At 37.4% G+C, this 20,105-nt stretch overlaps 1 protein-coding gene across 1 annotated transcript in view; it reads left to right on the forward strand.

Moving 5' to 3' along the window:
* Nucleotides 1–5,459: 5,459 nt before the first annotated feature.
* The window catches only part of LOC127420811 (collagen alpha-2(VIII) chain-like), a 106,464-nt gene continuing 91,818 nt past the window's right edge, over nt 5,460–20,105 (forward strand). Inside the window, exon 1 of the mRNA XM_051663361.1 lies at nt 5,460–6,090. The gene's annotated coding sequence lies outside the window, so the exon portion shown is untranslated. The remainder of the gene's footprint in view (nt 6,091–20,105) is intronic.

Raw genomic sequence — 20,105 nt, forward strand, 5'->3', positions numbered from 1 at the left:
AAAAACAAAAAACATTTATCTACTGAATCCAGTCTGGCTAAGTGGAAACGTGATCATGGTCGAGCAAAAACTAGAGTGAATATCGGCAGGGCGTTTGATTCCTGGAGAAACCTTTGTTAGGTTTTGGGGCTCAAAACCGACCCTGAATTGGCGTTCTTCTTATTGGATAGGTAAGCTTACATAACTGCAAAGCATGTGAAATATAGTGATATAATAGGATTGATCTGTGTAATTTTAGCTAACATGAACTTGCCTGCACAGTAACTGTCGTAAACAATGTTAATCTGTAATTATTCAGCAAGGTAAACTACAATAACACATGAAATGAATGCTAGACAAGGCTCAAGATAAAGCAAAAAGACCCATTCATTAGTGTAACGTAACTTGGTTATACAGAAAATATATACATTCTATTATTATAAAACAATAGTGCATTGATATATCAAAATGACAGTTGTGATGGAATCACATCAATACTGAATTGTGTCAACATATTTATAATGTACAATCTATTTTATAAACAGCTACTGTCATCATCCACCAAATTTAGCTAACAGCTGTTGATAAAGCTGGCTAGCTAGCTAACACCGGCATAGGCTATCGTATAAATGCAGTCCATGTATCATGCGAAGAAAAGTGATTACTTCAAACTACAGTCTCACATATTCAGACCTATATCCACACTTTGTTTTAGCCCTGTTCCAGCACTGGAGATTCAAATATAATATACAGTCTCAAAGTTTAAAGTAAAACAATCATAACTGTGTAATTTTAATTACGCTACCTCATCTGTCAGCATTGTGCAGGTGAATCACATTGTCTCTCTGTACGTTACGTCATTGTTTTGGCCAATGCTCGCATCCCTATGGAGTGTGTACATGAGCGCAAGCACGAGCAACAGTTAGCTGGCTGCAGTTAACTTAATGGCCACAGGTGTCATTAATAACGAGGGTTTCTGAATTTACATACTGCACCTTTAATCTACTTTGGGATTGGAATGACATAAAGGTGATTTCTAAGGGCAGAATTTAAATTTTTGGAAGAACTGTCCCATTAAACAGTAAGACAGAGTGGTGTCTTGGATCCCAAGTTCCACTCTTCTCACAGCCATCGCAAGATCAGACCATGTCTAGACATTACTATTGATATTACAGTGTTGGTAATCAAGACTAGAAGTGTTTCAGTGAAACATACTTGACTATTTACAGCAGTTAATGGCATGATCAGCAGCCAAGATTACTTCTCTCTGCCAGTCTTGAAGGAGCACAACTGTGACCCTCTGTTTTCTCTTTGCAAGGCACTTTTCATTCTCATTTCAATATCTGATCATCTTTGCGAGACTCCCATTGAGAAAATTGCTTAAGTAGATCAAACGAACCAGCAAAGCACACGAAAATCCATTGCTATTAAAGTTTGTGGCTAATGATGGTCTTCAAAGCCCCATCCCACTGAGGAGAGTGGTCATTACAAAAATAAGCTTGTACTTGATGGAAACAGTTCACCTGGTCATGAAAACTAAGAGAGCTTAGTCTCGCCCCACTCCTTTTAATCACACAGATACAGAGGTTGCCAACAACATCATTCAAGAACAAGAATGAGATCATACAAGAGCACAAACCATACTCTTGAAAGACAGATGTAGAACATAGGGTTGTCATTATAGCAAAATTTCAGTAGTTGATACCAACACCATTGAAATTACACAATTATTCCATACCAATTTCAATACCACAGCAAAAAAAAAACTTTTTCACAGCAAAAAGACTTTTTGAACACACTTGCTTATTTTAAATTGTTTTGTTTTTTTAAATAAGTATTGAAGTATACAGTCAGTAATAATGAACTGAATGATGAAGAAATAAATTAGTGAAATTAAAAGTAATAATTGGTTTTCCATATTTCTTATCAATATAGAGTGCAACAATCCTTACCCTTTTGCACCAGTGAAATAAAGACCAAGATGTTTTTTAAAGATCTGCTTATTTCATAATACAAATCCACCAGCATATACGTGTCATGTACCAGCTTAGACACAATGACGATAGAGAGATGGATCATATAATACAGGTAAGTTTATTAATGACTCAGCTGGAACACAGTATTTAAACAGGTAAGATGATCAATGAGAGGTTCTTGAAATGCAGGATGGTCTGATAGTAACTGTGGGTTTGTCTTACAGGTTTCCAGAGCACACACACAAACACAAGGGAGAAGATGAGGAGACAAAGGAAGACTGGATGATGACATGGATGGCTGGAAGACGACAGGGATGACTGGATGATGACTTGGAAAGACTGGATCGAGGTAACAGTGCTGGTAGGATACAATAGAAGCATGTAGCTGGTAGGTATCAAGGTAAGTAGTCTGTAGCATCAGATGAGGCCAGACAGTGACTGAGGTAGTGTGTGCTCTTCTTATAGTGCTGGTGACGAGGGCTGATGAGTGTCAGATGTGCATGATTTGTATTCCAAGGCTGAGTGAGTGAGGGAGAGCCTGGCATGATCGTGACAATATGACATTAAAAACACAACATTTAAAGGGAAAAACACCTTTAATGTGAAGAAAAACCAATACTGAAAGACAAGTGTTAATCTTCCACCAAGATGCTTTAAATGAATGAAATCTCTTTTGAAACATATACAGACTCAAAAGAATATCCAAACATACCTATTAAGACATACAAGACACTTTTAAATTATTTATAAGGTGCGTTTTGTCTCTTTCTATATCTCCTGTCAAATCAGAAATGCTAAAAATGCTAATGTTAGCACTTAATAAGTTAAATTCAAATAAAATTCAAATACTGCACATAACGTTGTCAAAATCAGAAACAAACTCTCCACAAACTGTAGTTCTAGGCAGAAATGTAGTGAACAATCTGCACTTGAAATGAATGAAGTTCACACATAAATTATTGAATGTTTACATGCACAAATGTCCACAGAAAAATGAACAAAACAAATCACTATTAGTAACAATGATGTTTATGATGATGATGACGATGATGATGATGATGATGATGATGATGATGATAATGATCCCATCATTTTGATTTTGAGTACTGATGAATCTCACTAAGTAAGCAAGAAAAATATTGAGAAATATATATATAACAAAAACAAGTATTGATCCAGCAACATAAAGACAACCTTTCCTATTTCTAAGGTCCGGATGATGAGTGAATTGAGTGGTAGGGTGAGTATGAAATAAAAGGGATGAAGAATAACCTAAAATGGGTTGAGATCAAATTATTGTTGATCATTATTAAGTTTTTTATGTCCATTTAAAAAATGTCGGAATTATACTGCGTCATTCAATTATGTTTGTGGCAAAACTGCAGACAGCTAAAAGTGTAAAATATTTTAATATTGACTATATTAAATATGAATGTTTAATTCAAGGTTGAAGTACTTCACATTCTTTCTTATAAAGGCTGTTTGAATTAGTTTATTTCCTAATGTTAAATAATGCATTAACTATCAAACATGTACTAACATGTAATTAAGGTGGTTGTTTTTAAAGCATGAATTGATATGACTTATGTTGTAGTTAATGTTAGCTCTTTGTTAGTTCCTGATTAGTCCATTCCTTAACTCATTATTAATTTATGTGGAAGTAACTGTTAATTCAGGTATTAATTCATGATCATTCATGTTATTATAAAGTGTTACCAAAAAATGAATGCCAAGAAAGCTGAAAAAGCAGGTGGGCACTGTTGTGCTCTACTGCTGTTTGATTAACATCACCACGAGGTGCATGCACTCTTCAGAGAGCATGTGCGCACCTGGGAACTGATTTGATTTTAAATCTATACTTTTATATTTAAAGGCTTGTATCAATACATCATATTTTATTTTAATATTGCTTTATTTTAGTATCAATATGGTACCGAATTTCCCATCAGATTCAGTTGCCTGCCAGATTTCACCAGGCTAATTTTCCTGAGAGTTTGGTCCATCTTTCAAACCCCATTATGTGCATGCAGTGCATGTAAACAGGACATTAATTAGCCACGTGCCTCTTTATTGTCTGTCCCATTACTTAGGAGATGCACAAACTCAGATTAGCATCTGAAAACGCACCTAATATCCAACCATGTCAGAGGCTGCGTGGATGGAAGGTATCCAGTGGCTAGTCTTAGCTGTAGCTCCCTCTGAGCACAATGCCCTGCTTGTTGCTCAGTCTCCACTGGCATGATCAAAAAGCCTTATCAGGCCCTTCCCGAGGCTCCAAATCCCCCAATTTCTCAATTTGAGCTCAATCTAATCTTGGGGTTTATGATTGGATATTAGGATAAAGTTGGTATTGCAAATTATATACAGTGCGGGAGGAGGTCCGTATATGTTGCGTATGGTGCACAGTGGCTAATTGGAAATTAATGAGCTCATTGTTATCAAAGCCTGTGTCAAAAGATCAAAGGTGTGTCTTATTTGATGATGGTTTATTGACATCCCCATAACAGCTTAAAGGGATAGTTCACCCAAAAATGAAAATTCTGCCATCCTTTACTGACCCTCTTGTTCTTCCGAACCTGTGTTACTTTTTTTTTTCTGTGGAACTCAAAATGAGATATTGGGTAGTATGTTTATCTCAGTCACCATTCACATTCATTGTATGGAAAAAAAATATGAAAGTGAACAATGAGATTAATTTACTGCTTGATAACTCTTTTTGTGTTCCATGGAATAAGTCATACAGGTTTGAAACAACATGAGGGTGAATTTTTATTTTTAGTTGAAATACTGTATACAGACAGAAGTAATTCTATAACATTACTTGTTCTTACACAACCTTTATATAATTACGTATGATCTTTAAATCAATGTAATTTCTGTCCAAGATGAATCTGAATTGGTTAATAGTAGCTATTAACTGTGCTATGTATCTCTCATCATACCCTCAAATTACTGCTTTACACGTTCAGAATTAAGCATGTGTACAAATTGTGGTACCGATTTAGCTGGGAAAGGTTCATTTTCCACTAGAAGACATTTGCAATCTATATCAGTCAGCCAAGACATTTTATCTCATCTCATAAACTGATTGCTTTAATTGACTGAGAGTCTGGCAAGATTACACATAAACAGAGTTACACTGTACTTAGATATGTGCTTACAATCTTGTTTTGGACAGAAAATTTGAGCTGTTTTGTGAAAGAATGCTTTAGCCGAGGTGAAATCGATGCACTGCAAGCTTTGCCAGCACTGTCTGGATTTTCCAAAGTTGTTTTCTGGGAAAGATCTGTCTGTTTGTATGAGTGCAAGCGTTTGTTTACAGATGTTTGTGTTGGAGGTGGGAAAACAAGGGCTTAAATAGTTACCGGGAAAGGAGGAGGGGTGTCCGGGGTGCAATCGAACGTTTCAAATCCATCCTTTTTACTCCACCTACCCCACCCCATCCTCTGTACTGCTTTCTTATTCTGCCTGGCCACAGACACTTGCCTTTTGTATGGAGGGAACCAGAGAAACAATCCACTCTCTCTGTTTGGAAAAAAAAAAGTACTTAGAGAGGAAGATCAAGAAAAGAGCCAGGGAGACCAGAGCTTCCAGGTGCTTTGCCCCTAGTTAAAAGCCCTGTAAGAAGTACCTCTCCCTGCCTGGAGTCAGTGAAGTCGAGTACCCTGCCTCTCACACTTACTCTCTCCCTCTCCCTCTCTCTCTCTCTCCCTCCTACTTTCCACCCTGTGAGAGTGCACAGAGATTCAGAAGGTGCGTCTGAAATCTACTTGTATCCAGCTTGGAGACTACACCACGAAGACTTTTTTTCCATTTCACTGCGAAAGCATATGGACTTAATTTTCGCAAGAGACAGAAATAAGAACAAATACCAGACTGGCACCTGCAATTGACAACAAGAACTTTCCATTTTTTTTTTGCTCTTTCATCTGTGCATATGCAAACAATATTTGACTGTGACCAAGTGCCAAGAAATTCCCAAGACTTCTCTGTTTGAATGGTTCCCGGTACATCTTTCTTACTTCTCAAGAGATGACTGTCTGAAGAAGAGGCGCAGAAAAGAAACCACCTGCAGATATTACCTGCCGAAGAAATTGAGGGTTCCCTAAGAATCTTCCTTAAGCTGAAGGGAGAGGTAAGTTCATATCTGAAACTTTCATTTTCCACCCCTCAGGGACCAGGCATGTCATCTCTGAAAAAGTTTTTCATATCCCATTGCTGTAAGCCATGGAAATGGAGCCAAACACAGTAGAGAGAGGAAAAACAGAAGGGTTTATATCTCAATCATGAGACCAACATAATTCTCACTGCTTTGCTGCATACAAGGCACTGAGTAAAACTCTGCAGAGATTAACAAAGTGTTTTTAGTGTTTTCCGTCCATGAATCCCCGTGAAACATTTTGCATGTATTTCTAAACAGAGCCATGTGTCTACCAGTGATGTTTGTATTTATGCTGATACTGGTTGTGTGTCTTTATGTGTTAGAGTTGTGGCAGAAAAGGTTGTGTGCTTCTGGTAGCGTAGTAGGGTCAAGCACAGCTGTTTTGGAGTTATGGAATGAGAGAGGGAGAGTTATATAACTGAATAGCAGCCCCACTCTCACTGACACCTGGGACTGTTTGGTCTGCACTCTGTTGCGCACCAATGCCACTCACTTAAATGTGGCCATGCCCACAGTGGTCCAAAGTCCAGCCTACTTCTCATCTTCTAAAAGTGATGTGTTTTAACCATCTGTCAGACATAGTAGACTTCAGAGATTGCAATGGCACATTAAATCAGTTGTTTTTAATTCAATATGGAAATAAAACTGACCATTTTTACCTGTTCTCTAATGCATGTTCCTGGTCCTACTGTGCACGCATTATCTGAACAAGTTATTCTAAATAAAAAGAAAGTCCTTGTAATATTATCAAAATATAGTAACTTGCTCCACTTCTAAAATGACTTTCATTTAAGGGTGAAGTCATTCTTAATTTTTCAACCCCTTCCCTTCAACCACCAGATTTCGATATGTTAACGGCCAATTTTCATGATCCAATCAATTCCTGATTAATAAAATCTGGTCCCGTTTTTTTTCTCTTTGAATATAGTTTTTCACACAGATTAAGGACATAAAATGGGTTTAAAAACAGTATTTTGTGTAGACTTTAATAAAGAAGTCTAGCATTGCTTTTTAATCCATTGATTTGACTGGGCTATATGTATCATTCACACTTTTTTACTATTACACTGCAAAAAAATAATTTCCTTACTCAGTATTGTCTTGTTTTCCAGTAGAAATACATAAACATCCTTAAAACAGCATTCATTTACTTGAGAAGCAAAATCACATAAGATTTTAGTCTTGTTTTCAGAAATTTTTATTTTTCTACCCCATTAGCAAACAGTTTTTTTTCTTATTTATATTTACATTTTACATTGTCATTTATTTTCTTATTTTAGTTATTTAGTTTAAGCATACTTTTCTTATGATACTAAGAATATATATATATATATTTCTCTGAAATAAGATTTTTTTTTTTACTGGAAAACAAGACAAAACATACTGATTAAGGCGGTGTAGCTAATTAATTGGTCAGCTCCACGTCCCTCCCCCTTAAAAAAAAATCTTTTTGGCATGCTGCTTTATCACACTATGTAAAATAATGTCTCTTTTTGCAGTGCATAAGCTTTTCTACACATAATCAACTGCCACACTTGGTATGAGCTCCAATATGCAGTCTTAATTTCAGACAGAGAGTGAGAGAGGACTGGGAGAGAGAAGGGAATGTGCTTTCATAATACATTCTTCACCAAGAGCACTGGGGAATAGTATTCAATAATACTTTTTTTTTTTTTTTTTTTTTTTTTTTTGAGTAGCAAGGGCCCAGCTTCTACAGAACTGAAACAGACCTAGTCTGGAAAAGATGGCATGCTGTCCTCTAAAAACATTTGGCGCCTCAACATGATGGCTTTCAAGAGGAGAGGCGGTTTAGGTCTGACTGTGAACCTGCGCGTGAACGCAGCTTGCGGCTATCACATTTACACAAGCCCCAGAGATGTGGTATAACTAAACTCCTGAGTGCAACAGAGAGTTTAGAGGTGGGGGAGGGGAGTTTTTTGTTGCCAGACCAAAGTGACTGAACTTCATAAGGTCTGGTACATAATAAAAATTATTCTGGCCAACAACCACCCACTTAGAAAGGAAGAGGCAATCTGACTGAAGGGTAATGCAAACAAGCACATTTTTCTTTGTTTTTTACATGCCATTTTGGGACAGGCTTATCTGAAATAGATTATACCTAAATAATAGACCAATTGATTCATTTATTTTAATAATGGTGTGTTATTCTCTGCAAACAGTTGTACAGAAAACACATGAAAAAAAATAGCAGAACACTCCACAGACAGGGGTCTTCTCATCTACACACACCCTTGATTCCTTAAATTGGATATAATCCAAAGCGTCTAGATGGAATGTATGTATGTTTCTGTATGTGGTTAGCTCTGAGGCTGGAAAAGTCAGATTTAATTTACGATGTGATATTGTGATGGATGGTGTCTCATATGGCCTTGTTATCAGGAGATGAAGCAGATAGTATCCCACCTTTAAAACTGCAATTACAGTGATAGCTGTTTCAGGCAAAGCCCATGAAGCCAGATACTTTTGCAGTGTGAAACCATAATGGCAAGGTCATACTGTAACCATGGATGCCCACCTTTGGGATGGCCCAATAACTTTGCTGACTGCTTTTTATGATGCCAGTTTGCTCTGCCAGGCTCGGCCTGATGAAATGAATTTCTTTATTACATTACATGACTCCAACCAACCTAACTGGGGCTTTTATATATGGACCATTCATAATCAGTTCTCATTTATTAGTTGTGCTTGTAAGCTTTGCCTCTTGTCCAACTATCTGCCTTGTTAATTCTGGACAATTTTCATTTACTGAATCTGGTTTATAAACTATTAAAGACCAAAAAAAAAAAAAAAAAAATGTAATCCAGGGGAGGCATTGAAAATGTGCTTGATTTAGATTTCTACAGCTGAAATTAAGTTGGATTTTTTATTTTTTTTTTATCATGCAACAGAGGAGAATGATACTAATTCCATTACACATGCTCAATTAGTGGAATAGACTAGAAAGAGGAGCTAGCCCATTGCAGACTGAAAAGCATTTGGTTGATGTTGGAAACACAAATAGGTTGAACTTTTAGTTTTATTTTATGATATCTTGATATTTGTGGCCAGAAACCCTCACTAAAGGCAAATTAGTAAATGTATCTGTTTTTAAATAAAGACAGAATTATTAAGTGTCAAAATAATGACATATTTAAATTGCCATGTACTGTCACATAGCAATATGTCTTCCCTACTAAAATAATAAAATAATAATAATAATAATAATAATAATAATAATAATAATAATGAAAGGCATAGATCCGCCCAGTCTGGTTTGCTAGTCTTAGCTAGTCTCCCACCCAGTTAAAACTTATGTTTTGACGGAATGTTGACTGGTTTTAGAGGGGTTTGGGGTGATTTTCAGCTGGCTAAGAGACCAGCTTAAACCAGCTTAGACAATCTTACACCAGCTAAGACCAGCAGCATTTTAGGCTGGTTTAAGCTGGGGGTTTTTTTATTTTATTTTTATTTTTTTTTAGAAGAGTTTACTTGGTGTAAACATATCCATTTTTACAGTCATTTTTTATTAATAGAATTACATGTTGCTTGTCCAAGGTGTGCAACTGGGTACCAACCAAGATATGCATTCCCTCTTTTTTTTTTTTTTTTTTGGACAGAGGACCAATGTCTCCACACAGGTATTTTAATGTAGTGTCACTAGAGGGCAGAGTTGCTGACCCTGTTACAAGACAATGTGACAAAAGCACACAGGTCCTCTGACTGACCCTGCCAATGCAGAGAGATAAATATTTTTGACAAGACAAAGACCTCTTTTCTTTCGATGTAAACCATTATAAGTGGCAATTAAAGGATCACAATTGCTGGCAATTCTCATTTGTTTATAGTGGAGTTCTTTCATTTCATACACTTTAATTGGCATACAACACGTGATAATCTGTTATTCTGAAACCATCTTTGTTGGTAGAAAGGTCCTTTTTATCTACTGTGTGGTGATCTTCATACCTCCTATATTTGGAGTTCACTTTAAACAGGAAATGAAGGAGAATACCACTCATTCTCCTAGAAAAGCAAATGGCTGACTGTGTTACCTTCCAGGAACTCACGCCCTGTCTCTCACCATTGCCATTTTTTTCGAGATGTTGCTCGCTTACCAAGAGAGAGGAAAAACAGTCCAGGCCCACAGTGCTACAAGGCAAGAAGTGCATTCCTTTGAGGAACTGTGCTTTTCTTCAAGTGTGATAGGTTGCTGCTTCACTTACTGGTTATTCCACCAAGTCTCCAGTTAAGGTATAACAGACGACAAAACAATTAATGAGGAATTACCTTTTGGCAAAAGCCTCCTCTGCAATCAGCAACGTACTTGGCACGCACTGCCGATTAGAATATCTCAGATGTTAGGCCATAATGCCAGGGGAAAATGCCACCAATGGACCAGTCAAACATCCTGTTGCATGATGCTTCATTCCAGTGGGTTGTGCATGAATTGGTCTGGACAGGAAGGGAGGTACAAGCACATAAAGGAAAGGGAAGGTTATCTGTTTTGACCAGTAGGTTTATTCCAAGGGTTTTTTGAATACTTGCTCTGTTGGAACTGTAGTCAGAGGACATGCTCAGTATGATCACAAAGTAAATCAACGTGTTGCTTCCAAAGGTTCATGTATCTTTAAACCAACCTGACAAGTGGCATTCTCCATCAGACAATTTTGCATAATTTCAAGGACATTTCCCTATAGTGCTACCTCCAAGGGCAACCTAGAGCAAACTCCATGACATGGGTTCTGGTCCCATGGAAACCAGGAAATATGGTATTTGTTCACATAAACAATGGTGAGTGTGATTTATTTTGGAGGTTGCATTTAAATGTTTTTAAGTTGCAGTTTTAGGTTACATTTAAAAAGCATTTTTACTCCCCTGACTGTTTGGTTTAGTGTTGGGGTTTAGGTTAGGGTCTAGAGGGGTTTGGTTTGGGTTAGGTAGAGTTAAAGGGTTAGTTCACCAAAAAAATTTAATTCTCTCATAGATGGTTTATTGTTAAAAAGTACTTAAATATTTATGTTTTTCACACCAAAAGCAATCATATCACTTTAGAAGTTATTCATTTAACTGCTGGAGTCGTATAGGTGACGTTTATGCTGACTGTCTGTGATTTTTGAAGCTTCAAAGGTCTGATCACCATCCACTTTGATTTTAAGGACCTACTGAGCTGAGATATTTTTCTATTTTTCTTCAAATATGTTGTGCTGAAGAAAGAAAGTCATACACATCTGGGATATCATGAGGGTGAGTAAATGATGAGAGAATTTTCATTTTTGGGTGAACTATCCCTTTAATTAAATATGCATTCCTATATTAAATCATTTTTAACTAAAAATACAACTCATTTTTGACTTCACTCTGTGGACATTTCACCTGTAAATTGGAGCTCCTCATGCCCATTCGTTCAAGAACACTTCCAGCTTTGGCCATTGGGGGGAAGTGATTTGAATTTCACCAAGCATAGACCGATTTCAGCTAAAGAACTTTCAACCTAATGTTGCCAAATTCACAGTATGATCAGTCTGAAATTCTTGGCTAACTATTCATTTTATTCACTTTGACTGGCAGCATCTAACCATGTGATACTCTACTAATTTGTACCCATATTTGTAGGAAAAAAGGTTCTTCTCATTAGTGGTGTTTGGCAGTCTTCATAATGCCTATATTTGGTGTTCACATTAAACATGAAATTAATGAGAATATATCTCATTCTCTAGGAAAAGCAAGTGCCTGACTGTGTTACCAATGGGTTTATTTAAAGGGCTTTTTTGAAAAATTGCTCTGTTGAAACTGTGGTAAGAGGAAATGCTATACTATCAAACCAATCTAAACAACCAAGGTGACAAAGTGACCACTAGGGTATTCTTTTGCAAAGGATCTCATCAGACTGTTTGAATGAAAAGATACTTCCCTAAACAGATGTGTCTATTGTGTTATTCTCAAATAAGCAAATGCTTGCAGAAATTAACAGCTTTACTTTAAGTCTGATGAATGCAGCACTGATCTGGGCCTTGTCTCAAGACTGATTTCCAATATCATAAATCTCTTCCTACTATGTGAACATGTGTTGTCTGTACGTTTGGTCTACTTTTTCTACACCGAGCAGCCATAAGCTTAGAGAAAACAGAAAGAAACAATAACCAGCATCTCTCTCCTCAACCTGTGTTCCTTTTTTTTTATTTTATCCCCTTTTCTCCCAATTTGGAATGCCCAATTCCCACTACTAAGTAGGTTCTCATGGTGGTGCGGTTACTCACTTCAATCAGTTGCCTCCGCTTCTGAGACCGTCAATCCGCGCATCTTATCACATGGCTCGCTGTGCATGACACTGTGGAGACTCACAGCACGTGGAGGCTCATGCTACTCTCCGCAATCCACGCATGACTTACCACGCGCCCCACTGAGAGTGAGAACCCCTAATTGTGACCATGAGGAGGTTACCCCATGTGACTCTACCCTCCCTAGCAACCGGGCCAATCTGGTTGCTTAGGAGACCTGGCTGGAGTCACTCAGCACACCCTGGATTCGAACTCGCAACTCCGGGGGTGGTAGTCAGTGTCAATACTTACTGAGCTACCCAGGCCCCCTCAACCTTTGTTCCTTAAGCCATACTTTGGCTTCCCATTAATCTTGCAGTTTTACTAACTTTCCCCACGGGGATCAATAAAGTTCCTATCTATCTTTCTATCTATCTGTCTTGTCTTCTCAGTCTTTCATTTTTTTTACATTCCCCTCTTCCAATGACGTAGATTTGGTTTGAACATTCAGGGGAACCAAATGTGTTGAGGGAGGGGGCGCTGTTGGTTTGGGAAGTGTTGTAATGTTCAAATTAAATATTAAATAAAAAAAATTAAATAAATAAAAATGTATATTCAATGTAGGGGTGCCACGGTGTGAGTTTTTGAAGGTTAGATTACCGTCTGAGAAAAAAAATCACGGTTAACCGGTTATACAATTATTTGCACATTTTCTTATTATGCAATAGTACTGACGCAAAAAATGCATATCATATAACTTTTGAAGCATTCTGTTTACACTTAAAGGTGCTATATGTAATATTTTTACTGTTCTAAATCATAAAATGACCATAATATGTCATTAGAGAATTAGGAAACATGCTAAGTTGAAATACTGGCTTCTCTGATAACAATGCTACAGCCAGTATATTCTACTTTGAAGTTTCCATTCCGGGACGGAATTTCTGTTTATGTTTTGGCCTGTGTGATCCCGCTGCCACTGCCGGCTCACCAATAGTATTTCGACACCGCCGGGTTGAACAAGTTTTCAGGCAAACAACACTTCGTGCTGCAGCCATGGAACTGGATCAGAGATAACAGATTCCACCTGACCTAAAAAGCCTTGCCATCCATCTAAAAACCACCATGACCAGAGGCATAGTAAAACAAGGATAAATATTGGAGATGCCTTTGGAAGATGGAGACAGCTTAAAGCCCAGAAATCCTTTAAAACGGATGCTGAGTTGGCTAATTTGCACATCAACATTCTGGCAACACGCATGAGCTTCGAGTCTGGGGCGGGGCAGATATTTTGAATTTGGACTGCAGTACCCATTTCAAATGCTTTTTGTCAATCTTACATATAGCCCTTTTAAGCACTTTTGTTCAAATTAATGCACAGATAAATAAAAAAGTATATTCAATATAGTTGTGCCGCGGTGTGAGTTTTTGAAGGTTAGATTACCGTCTGAGAAAAACAATCGCGGTTAACTGGTTTTACAATTATTTGCACATTTTCTTATTATGCAACAGCACTGATCCAAAAAATGTAACATATCATATAACAATTGTCTAAATGTCTAAGTGGACGTATTTCTGGGGGATATGTGGATGTTAAGGGAAGCCCTATAATAAGAAAACTGATAAATACACACAAAAAAATAGGAGGTAATAAGAGACGCTCCAATCTAAGGCACGACACCACTTATGCGCATCCCAAGCTCAGTGATGTGCTTAAGTGTAAACAGAGTACTTCAAAAGTGTGTAAATGTAAGATTATTGTGGGTGCGCGACATGTAGTTCATGGCATTAACCCTCTGGGGTCGATGGACGCGCCGGCGCGTCCTGCTGGATTTTTTCCTCATAAAAGCGGGAACAAATTAAAATACTCTGTCATTTTTGGGCATACAGATAAGTGTAAGACATCATTAGAGACTATAAAGGGTCTACTTTTATTTGTGTACACTCACAATAACAACAAAACCTTGTGCTTTTGTAAAATAAAGAAAATATACAGGGTGCGCTTTCAGCCGTCTCTGTCTCCACGAGCATCTTTCTGAAACACATCACAAAATTGAACTGAAACTCAAAGAATACTTATCAGACAAACATGAAACATATGTCTAAAGAAAGCTTAAAATGTCTACTTTTAAATAAAACAATTAAAATGTAAAACAAATATTCTACTGCAATGTAATCTGTATGAAACTAAAGCGATGAACAGTTTCTCCTGGCTCAGCTAATTATCCCTAATGTGATCACACCCACCAGCAGAGCGCGCTATTCATACGGTAATGTGCTGAGGCGATCAATGCAAATGGTAAACGCCCCCAACAGTGCCTTAAAAAGCATCAAGTTCATTCACTTTCCTGCACGTTTGGAAGATGGCACGCTACACAGGTGAGGAAGCTCTTGGATAGTGACGAAGAGTTCACATTTTCCTCAGAAGAAGAGCGGGACTCTGACGGTGAACATTTGTATTTTGAAGAGCGACTTGATCCAGCCGAGGATACAATTTCAGATGAGTAAGTAATTTAGTTTTACTTACATATTAGTTGACATACTATTTTATATAAACATGTACATATTTTACTAGTTGGACTATTTCCAGACTTGCCAGCCAGGATTCAGAGTATTGAAATTTGAAATATGTCCTAATAGGCAAGTTTTAGTTACATTTAAATGTTGTTTCGGCTAAAGCAGGTATTTAAATTGTATGCTGTATGATATATATATGATATGTAATATGATATAAAAATAATATGTTTAGATTATATTTTAACTAGTGTTTATGCTGCCTCATTATCATCAACGAAGCTTGTGCTCGCAAATGAATATATTTTAAAATGCAATTTATTCCTGTGATCAAAGCTGAATTTTCAGCATCATTACTGCAGTCTTCCTTCATTCCTTCACATGATCCTTCAGAAATCATTCTAATATGCTGATTTGCTGCTCAAGAAACATTTATTATCAATGTTGAAAACAGTTGTGTACAATTTCTTTTAGGATTCTTTGATGAATAGAAAGTTCAAATTAACAGCATTTATCTGAAATAGAAAGCTTTTGTAACATTATACAATACCGTTCAAAAGTTTGGGGTCAGTAAGAATTTTGTTTTGTTTTTTGTTTTTTGGAAAGAAATTAATACTTTTATTCAGCAAGGATGCATTATATTGATCAAAAGTGACAGTAAAGACATTTATAATGTTACAAAACTTTCTATTTCAGATAAATGCTGTTCTTGGGTAATTGGGTCACACCCAATGTGACTCTACCCACCCTAGCAACCTGGCAAATTGGTTGCTTAGGAAGCATGACTGGAGTCACTCAGCATGCCTACTGGATAGTTATTTTTAATAAAAACTGATAATTGCAAGGATTCATACCTGTGAATGAAAATCCACCTCAGCATAATCTATAAAAGCATTTTTAAAAATCCTCATCCACTAATAATAAACGACTGTGAGTTAATGCAACCTGGCCAGCGCTGAGAAAAGTAACAGGTACCACAGGACACCATGTCTAGTTGGGCAATACCAACTCGTACAACGGAGGGGGGACTTCAGTTTTTTGTCTCAATATGACAGACTCACAGCCACACAATTGCAAGGAATCTTATACAAAACTATTTTCAGCGTTGATAAAAATATATAAACAAGGACAGATGCATAACTAGGAGGGTGGGGGCAATCACCCCCTTCACAGCATTGGGGAGGACGTGTGCCCCCCCCCCCCCCCCCCCCCCCGTCTCCCCCAATTCTACACCAGTGCCCTCTTCACTGCATTCCCTCATTTGCTCTACCCTGGCTTTCGAAAATCCACTGGATGTCGACGAGATTTCCGTTCCATTGGCAGCAAAGAGAAATGGGGAAGCTTGGCAAGCGGCTGTTATTATTTTTCCTTTTGCGCAGTATCAGCTCTTTCAGCAGCCTCTCTGTCATTTCTAGACCCAAGTGAACGTCTCCACAATCAGATTCTAAAGCACTCTTATCAGCGTCATGCTTCCAAAGAGAGGCCGGGCAGACTGATGGAGGGAGTGCAAACATTTGCTTTCCAGCCTTAGGTGATATGGGATGTAGAGAGAACTTTGGTCCGTATGAGTTTGCTTGACCCCGGATATATGTAAATGAATCATGCTGTTGAAAAGACCATGATTTCTGTTCAACAGTGTACAGTACTGTATGTTGTGTTTTGGATGCTGGTGCCAAAAATGGAATGTTCAAGACAGCCTCATTAACTTTCATTGCATCTTTTTGTATCATACAATGAAAGTGACTGTAACTGTTGCTTTCAATCCCTCACATTCTGCCTTAAATCTCCTTTTGTGTTCCAAATGAGGAAAGTCTTACTGAACGGTTTTGGAACAACAGGGTGAGACTAGCCCAGACCAGCAAAGCACTAATCTCAAATGGGGTAAATAGTCTGAAGGAGTAAGAGCTAAGGCATTATTTGGCATCTGCATAGCACATTTCTCTCTGTTGTTGTCTCTTTCTTTCTCTCTCTCTGTCCTTCACCCTTCCCACATCCTCTTCTGTAAGAACCATTACTCTATACTTCAGTATATTTGATCTGGCTGATGTATGTGATGAAACAGTGATGCATGATTTGGCATAGTGAAAACAAGAATACCTTGGGTCAAAATCTGTGACTCAAAATATTATTTGTGCAACAGTGGGTTTGAAGAAAAAACACTGTAAAAGAAGGAAGGATTCTAGAAGTTTCACAGAGAACTTAGCACAATAAGTGAATTTAACACTCTTCAATATGTTGGGGAACAAAAGGTAAACTTCTATGGTTTTATTTGAGAGCCATAGTAGAGTATGTTTGCTTTATATTTCACAGAATAAAATCTTTATTTGCGTGAAAGTTGTTCTTAAATCTTACACTTCTTTTCCAAAGAAAATGTTAAAAACATATAAGCCAATGACAGAATATCAAAATAAGAGCTGAAGTCCAGATGGATGCACTTATGGCCTTTTTTGGTTTAGTTCTGTCTGCACAATGAAACCAATTTGATGCTATTTGATTTGACCGGCTTTCTCATTAGTCCCTTGTTCAGCATCTGGGAGCCAAAGTGATGATGGATTCCAAGACTGCAGCAAAAAACCTGAGTAGCACCAGTTCCTCCCTGGGTCAAATCCTTAAAATAAAACTCCAATTATAACTTTGTCTTTGTCCTCCAAGGCCAAGATGTTCAGCCCTCTTTTCTCACATTATGGGAAGGGTTGATCGATGGTGTACAACATCAGGGATGGGAATAGGGCTTTTGAGGTTATTTACTCCAGCTTAAGTCTTGGATAATATTTCTTTATATTTGTTCCCAGTTTTTCCTTCAACTTCTGAGGGGAAATGGGAGCACTACTGACATTAGCTCAGTTGTACTCTCTTGCACTCTTCAGTAAGCTTGTTCCAGAGAAACATTACACATAATCATCTCCTCTCCACTTCAATAGTTTCCTCTTGAATTTAAAAAGTTTTGTGGTCCTGTCATGGTAATTGTGCTCCTGTTGTCTATTCCGATGCAGAAACTGTCATAGAAGAAAAGAAAAGAACTTAAAAAGTTTATTTTTGCTTCTTTCAGAATCTTAGTTTCTATATTCATAATTCGTACTAATAGGCTGTGCTAACAGAGCAAGGAATTCCCCCCTTTAGGTAACATGAATACTCAAAAAACTTTGCTCACTGTGCAACAATCAAGACAAAGACAGTCAGGCCTTTGACAATTATTTGAAAAAGCGCTGTCAGTCGATTAAATTTGTGTTGAAAAAAGTACATGATATGCAGATTAATTAATTTAATAAACCACAATTAATCACATAAATTGATATTTGCTGAAAAAGGCCCCTAAATATTCAGTCATTTTCAATAAATTAAAGATTCAATAAATTAAATATATAATAATCAAGACAATATTAATAAAGATAATAAAGATAATAATTCATATAATTCAAAGATATTACATTATTGTAGCAAACAAGTAAAGCATTGATTAGACAATACTACAATACTACTACTACATACTACTATGCATAATATAGTGCTCTGTCCAGCTTTCTTTGAGCAGCTGTTAGTTTGTTGCCTGTACAGCTGTGCATCATCTGTACAGCTGCAATTGTGCTGACTGCCCCTGCTGACTGTAATTTGCAAAAACATGAAGATGGTACATCAAGCTTGAAATTCCTTATTACGAAATGTGTATACATTTTAGGGGCATGATTAATTGTGTTAATTTTTTAACACATTATTTTTTATATATTAATCACACTGAATTAACACCTCGACTGCCTTAATTTGAAATTAATTTTAACATAAATGAAAATAAAGTAGGGCTGCAATTAATCTTAAAGAAATAGTTCACACAAAAATGAAAATTTGCTGATAATTTACTCACCCTCAGGCCATCTAAAATGTATATGACCTTCTTTCTTCATCAGAACAGGATTTAAGATTTTTAGGAAAGTATCCAAGGTTTTTAGCTTCATCCAATGCAAGTGAATGGACACCAATTTTTGACGGTCCAAAAAGCACACTTAGTCAGCATCAAAGTAATCCACACGACTACCGCCGATCAAGTAATGTCTTCTGAAGTGAATCGATACGTTTGTGTGAAAAAGTAATTGCTAATTAAAACTTTATTAACTTAAAAAAAATTGCTTCCTGTTAACACTGAATGCCTCACGTCGCTGTCGTGTGACGTCACCACGTTGGCGCGTTCACATGAGAATTCAGAAGTTCCGCTTTGTATACCACAGAGGAACGTACTTCACACGTGAGTTAGGTCAATTCAAACACCTACAGAGCACTGGCGGAAGCGCCGATTTAAAGTTAAATATGTTTTAATTAGAGATTTGATTTTCACACAAATGTATGGATTAACTTTAGAAGACATTACTTAATGGACTGGAGTCATGTGGATTACTTTGATGCTGCCAAAATATGCTTTTTGGATTGTCAAAAATTGGTGTCCATTCACTTGCATTGGATGAAGCTAAAAACCTGGGATACTTTCCTAAAAATCTTAAATCCTGTTCTGATGAAGTAAGGTCATATACATCTTGGATGGCCTGAGGGTGAGTAAATTATCATCAAATTTTCATTTTTGGGTGAACTATTCCTTTAAGTAATCACAATAAATCGTGACATGAGCATTTGCCATTTCGTTTTTTAAATTTTTTTTTATCCCCTTTTCTCCCCAATTTGGAATGCCCAATTCCCACTGCTTACTAGGACCTCGTAGTGTCGCGGTTACTCACCTTAATCCGGGTGGTGAAGGACAAGTCTCAGTTGCCTCTGCTTCTGAAACAGTCAATCCACACATCTTATCATGTGGCTCACTGTGCATGACACTGCGGAGACTCACAGCATGTGGAGGCTCATGCTATTCTCCACAATCCACGCACAATTTACCACATGCTCCATTGAGAGCAAGAACCACTTAGGACTATACCCTCCCTAGCAACCGGGCCAATTTGGTGGCTTAGGAGACCTGGCTGGAGTCACTCAGCACACCCTGGATTTGAACTCACGACTCCAGGGGTTGTAGTCAGCGTCAATACTTGCTGTGCTACCCAGGCCCCCAAGCATGTGCCATTTCTAAGTTTTGCAGCTATTTGCAATCTTATTTATTTTTTACTCCGAATTTTCTGATGTTTAATTTGGCATTCTGATGGTACACATCTTTTGGACACTGACAAGATCTCACTAATCAAAATGCAGTGCACAAAAAAGTACCAGTGAGAAATCAGAACATAA

The sequence above is a fragment of the Myxocyprinus asiaticus genome, chromosome 30, assembly GCF_019703515.2.
Source record: "Myxocyprinus asiaticus isolate MX2 ecotype Aquarium Trade chromosome 30, UBuf_Myxa_2, whole genome shotgun sequence".
NCBI classification, from domain to species: Eukaryota; Metazoa; Chordata; class Actinopteri; order Cypriniformes; family Catostomidae; genus Myxocyprinus; species Myxocyprinus asiaticus.